This window comes from Ipomoea triloba, chromosome 8 (assembly GCF_003576645.1).
Source record: "Ipomoea triloba cultivar NCNSP0323 chromosome 8, ASM357664v1".
NCBI lineage: Eukaryota > Viridiplantae > Streptophyta > Magnoliopsida > Solanales > Convolvulaceae > Ipomoea > Ipomoea triloba.
In genome coordinates, this window is record NC_044923.1 from 10,756,227 (window position 1) to 10,762,289 (window position 6,063).

The following is a 6,063-nucleotide window of genomic DNA, read 5'->3' on the forward strand; positions in this document are numbered from 1 at the left end:
GGGGGGGGCGGGGAGGAGTAAAAAAAATTTTAATACTCATTTTATTCCATTTATCTTTTTTCTTTACAATTCACATGCATTATTTTCTTTAGCATTTTTTATTATTTTTAAATTTGTATTTTTGCGTATAATAGTAATTTTAATTTACTTTCTAAATATATAAATTTTATATATTAATACTAAACATAGCAAGTCATCCCTAATTTTGTTTTCTAATTTTTTCGCCATAAATTTATTTTTTTGTACAAATAAAATTATTGTATAAAAAATATATCATTAGAAAGCTCCTATTGAGATCTTTTTTAACAAATCTACATTTACATATAATCAATATTGTAGATTTATAAAATCAATATACTATTATATACTAATAAAATCACTACTATAAATTCATAAAGTCATCCAAAGGCCTTGTGGTCAAGCGGCACGAAGTGATTCTCCAAAGTGGGAGGTCATGGGTTCAAGCCTCATGGGGTCAATGTTGACTTTGTTGGGCTTCAGTGGGTAATTGAGAAAGTATATGGACAGATACTACATGTAACAGTGTCAATAGTATTCAAAATAAATTCATAAAGTCACTAATACATTCATTAAATTACTATGATAAGTTCATAAAGTCACTACTTCATTCATAATCATAAAGTTACTATTATAAATTAATAAAGATATTAATGCAAATTAACAAGGTTACTACTGCAAATTATTAACTTTTATAAAGTCACTATTATAAATTTATAGAGTTATTATTGTAAATTTTTAAAATTATTAATTTAGATTTATCAAATAATTATTAAAATGATATATTGAGCAATAATCTTAATTGACAAACCTTAGAAATTATGGGAGCAAATGAGCAATCACGACTAGTTCACTACACACACCATCTTTAAAGACTTTCACAGTTGTTAAAAAAACAAAAACAAGACTTTCGTAGTTGCTCGTCAACTCCGTGTGGCCCTATTCTCCAACCTACATGTTACAGCCAAGCTACAGCGAACTTTCACAAGAGTTATTGCGTGCCAAAAATGACGTCGTTTTGTGCAAAAAAATTTTTGTGCAAATTTTTTTCCCGTGACTCGCTACAATACATATTTTTATAACTCATAATTTACATTATTTTAACTCATAAAGTACACTATCTTACGGCATAAGTTTTATCATTCTTTTTTTTTGGTGAGAAGATGTTTATCATTATAACACATAATGTACATTATACTAATACATAAAGTACATTATTATAACACATCATATGCATTATTCTGACACATAAATAACATTATTCTAACTCATAAAATTTAACGACGTCGTTTTAGACCATGGTCCACACAGCTGTATGAACCACTGTCCACACAATAATTTGCCAAACTTTTTTGGAAAAATAAAAGGATTAAAATCAAAAATACCTCACCAGACTCACTTTTCAAATTGCAAATACACCCATTTATCATGCCCAAGAGACTAACTTTTGACTCTAAGCAAATAAACTTTAAGCACAAAGTGCGTCCTTTCCACACTTTGGAATGAACATCGTCCTCGATGTCACCTCGTATCACAGGGTAAAGGAAAACGGGTTTAAACGGATATTACAAATAAGAATCCCTTTCCACACTTTGGAATTTGCTTTGGGATATAGGGTATATTCTAATGATCCTTGATGATAAGATAACATGGTAAGCTCATAAAAACACATACAAAGCTATATAAACACTATATTTCCACACTTTAATTTTGAAAACAGGGCACAAAATAGAAAAGGGATAAGAGGTTAAACCAAGTATGCATCCCTCTTTCCACACTTTAGCTTCCAACATCATATCGGTCGGCCTCCGTTATTACAGCTCTATTTCAAAAGATGGTAACAAGATATATAATAGCAATTAAGAGAACTATTCAATAGACTTGATAAGATATCTCATAGCAAAATAAATAAAAGCATAAAACGTAGAGAATTAATTACTTAAAAGATAACTACTAAAGAGTAAAAATTATTCAAATAAGCTACCAAATATGAAAATGAATAAAAGTAAAGCAGATAAATATAAAAGCAATAAACATAAAAGAAATAAGAAGTAAATAAAGAAATAAAGGTGGAACCCCACGCATAGGGAACCTAATGTTCAGATGGGACATCCACTTAGTAACAATGTATCTTGGGACTTCCCTTTCAAGTGTCAAGTATCGGGACGATGACTACCACATCACTAATCACCAAAAGATGGAGGATGGAACTGTCTTGCAAATTGAGCATGGAGCTCCTGAATCAAGCATGCATTCTCCTCCACTGCTCTCCTTGTGCGGAGAATCTCTTCATTTTGGGCCGAGTAATGTTCCTCATGTCGTGAGCTCTGTGCGTGCATGTATGCCATTTGTTCCTCGTGGAGCTGCCTGTGGAAAGCTTGAGTAGCCTCCCAATCCATCATGGTCGGGCCCTCGTGCTGTGCACTGGGCTCGCCTTGCTCCTGTGCCTGTGTGTCATCATCTCCCTCATCATCGTCCTCGTCAGAGCTACCGTCCACTCCCTCATCCGATGCGTCATCTCCCCCCCACTTGAGATACATAGCCTGGAACTCTCTCACCGAAAATGCAACCATAGGAGCCTCATTCTTTTCACCCCGCAGATGGTTTCCAAGGCCCAATCCCTGACACAATCTAGTCACTAAAGGACCAACAAACACAGATTGTACCTTCTTCTTTGTCTGGGATTGCAGCCACTTTTTCACTTGGGCTCCCATGTTGACATTTACTCTATTTTCCATGCTCCATATGTAAAATAGGTCCTGGCCGTAAACTTTGTTCTTGTTCGTCTTTCTGCCAGAGAGATTCACAACTAGTGCCAATCTAATGGCCTTCAGATAGTTAGAGGAAATGAGCTTTGCCTTCAAGTTGCTAGAGTGGTAGGGTCGACCATTTGTGATTTCTTTCCAATAATTTATAGCATCCCTGTCAGTGTCAAAATCAGATTTAAAATCTCTAAAGTAAGGCATTGATACCTCAACCTCGTTATGGAATCCCAAAGCTACAGCAACATCATTCACCGAAATATGATATCGGTTGCCAAAGAGAGAAAACTTGATAGATTGTCTTGCATCGTTAGCCTCACGCCTGATGTCCAACGTGGCTACGAACTCATAAGTGATTGGTGAATAGGTTGGACCCCTCCATTCAAAGAGTCTTCCTAGCTGTGGGTGCCTTAACAATCGATACACATCGTCCTGGCATCCGAATTCCTGTAGCACATTCGGCTCGAAGAATCTACCTTCACTCAACCTCTTTCCCCTGTAGATATCCACCAAGGCACGCTCGGCTACTGTTAGATTTCTCAATGGTTGTGTGCCTAGTTCTTGGGGAATAGGTGGGATAATATCTTCTTGTGGTGGATTCCGTGGAGGTTGAACTCTCGTTCTAGGCCGACTAGATTCGGCATTATCGTGTTTGGTCTTTTTAGGTAATTCCTTTTTTCTTCCCATCCTACAAAAATTTGGAGAATTAAAAACAATTCATAAAATACTTGGTTTGTTGCAATTATCTTCCAATAATACACCAATGATTGTAGCTAAAATTTCTTGTCACAATTGTAGGAAATTCGAAAGTAGGGGTAGGGATTTTTCGAAAATTTTGCCATAGTTTCCCTTATAATTTGATCAAATTCCTTCATAAGAATATTGACAATACAATTCCAATATCACACACATGCTTAATTCAATATAGGATAGTTCGATTCAAGAGTCAAATAAGAAGTTAACAATTTCAAAAAGTCAACTTCATCTTCTTCCCCAAATTCTAGAATTAGGGTTAAAAGATGAAAATTCAATTTCAACAATGTAGCATGTGTAACATGAAATTGATAGTATATATATAATGGTTCTATAACAAGTTTGCATCTCAATTCAATCATCAATTTCATAATATTAACAAGAAATCAAGCAAACCCATTTGCATAACAATGGTGTTCATACTTAGCTCAAAATTCAAATTCAATCTATCAATGCATTCACAAATAATGGAAAAAAACATTAAGAGATAGTTCTATGATGCTTTATTAACCAATATAAACATTCAAATCATTCAAAATATTGCAAAGTAATGTAGGATTAATTTTCAACACCACATTCTTCAAACTCCATAAATAACCATGAAAATAGATAAAAGAAGATATTTTTACCTTGGTGTTGATGTTTTTAACCTTTGAAAGATGAAAAATAATGAACTTTGCTCAAACATTGTCTTTGGGTGGTGTTTTGGCGTGGAGAAGAAGAAGTTTTTGAGGTTTGGGGGTGCAAAATACGTGGTTTGGCCGAAGGGCTTTTATCACACCACCTTGTAGCGTCCACGCCACACACACGCGTGTTGGGGCGCATGGATGGCTACTGGAAATTGCCCACGTGTCCCTCACACGTGTTGGACGCGTGGATGGTCCAGTCCGAGCTTTTCTTCCGGTTTTTAGTTTTTCCTTTCGCCTTTCGTCCAATTTGGCTTTCCCGTAGCAATTTTCGGTCTTTAAAACTACAAATTAGTCTCCCAGAAACATGTACCAAGTAGAATAGTAATGAAACATTAAAACAAAACGTAAAAACAATCATAAAGAAATTATTAACATTGGGTTGCCTCCCAAGCAGCGCCACAGTTTACGTCTCTGGCTAGACGCAATGTACTCTTTTCTTTTCAACCATACTCCTTCGTAGTGGTTTGAAAGCATTTTGGTACCCAAGTATTCTTCCAAATGAGCTTTTCATTCTTCCATTTCGATTTTTTCTTGGTCCTTGTCTTGACCATTGCATTTAATTCTTCTTCTTTCTTTTCCATTCTTTCTTTTCCTTCATTCTCGGCTTGTCCATCAAATCTCAAGGTGATTTCGCCCGAGCTCACGTCTATACGAGCATGGCAAGTAGCCAAAAATGGTCTTCCGAGTATTAAAGAGCCAAAGGACTCATCCTCTCCCATTTTGCAAACTATAAAGTCGACAGGCACTAGAAATTTTCCTACTTTTACCAACACATCCTCTGCTAAACCTTCCGGATACCGTGTGGTTCCGTCGGCTAGGCGAAGTGTAAGCCTCGTCGGTTTTAGACTTGGTAAGTTCAATCTTTCAAAAAGACTAGAGGGCATCAAATTGATTGAAGTTTCGAGATCGGTGAGAGCGTTTGGAAAGTCCATGTTCTTTATAGAACAAGGGATTACCAAAGCTCTTGGGTCACCTTTCTTTACGGGGTAACCCGTAATCATGCAAGCCGGAGTCTCTTTACTTAAACAAGCATAGTTGTCACATTCATCGTCCTCAAACAATTCACGGCATTGCCTATCATTAAAGAATTTTTGAATAAAAGCATTAAATGTACCTTTCCTTGTCGTTTCCTTTTCTTTATAAGTTTTGGTGACATTGGAGTTTTGCGTAGGGTTGGAGTGTGAAAAGATATTTATGTTAAAACGGAAGGTCAATGACTTCCCGAGTGTCGGTCTCGAAGGAGGGACGTGGAGGTGTGTCAAACATTCGGGAGTTTACTAGAAGGAGTCATGCATAGAATTTGAGAGTGATGAAGGGTGGAATTGCAAGTGAGAGTGTAGTTCATTGGTTGGTTGTAGATGCAAAAGAGTAGTAAAGGAAAAGTGATTTTGGAAATATGTAAAGGGGGTAGGGATTGGATAGTGTTCATGGATATTGCATAGTGAGAGTCTAAGGTCAAGGATTAGGATTGCTAGGATATTGTCTATTCAAGGGTGTGTTGTCTTAGTCCTTTTCCACCTTGTGTACTAAGGCTTCTTTGACTTAGGAGTGCCTACAAGCATTCAAAGTTCTAAGAGACATTTTATCAAACACTTAAGCTACACACCATCCTACTATTCTTAAGAAGTCCATAGGAACTTTGATTGTGTAAAGCTTCAAATCCTAACTCTAATCAAAGACATGAAAGAGTCAAGAGCTCAATCTCTCATCTAGATTGGCCAAATCCAAACAAGATCGTAACAAAACAACAATCAAAAGACAAGAATAGATAATCCATCAACACAAACTCATAGATCCAAGATATAGAAATAAGATCATCACAAGAGCAATATTCAATCACA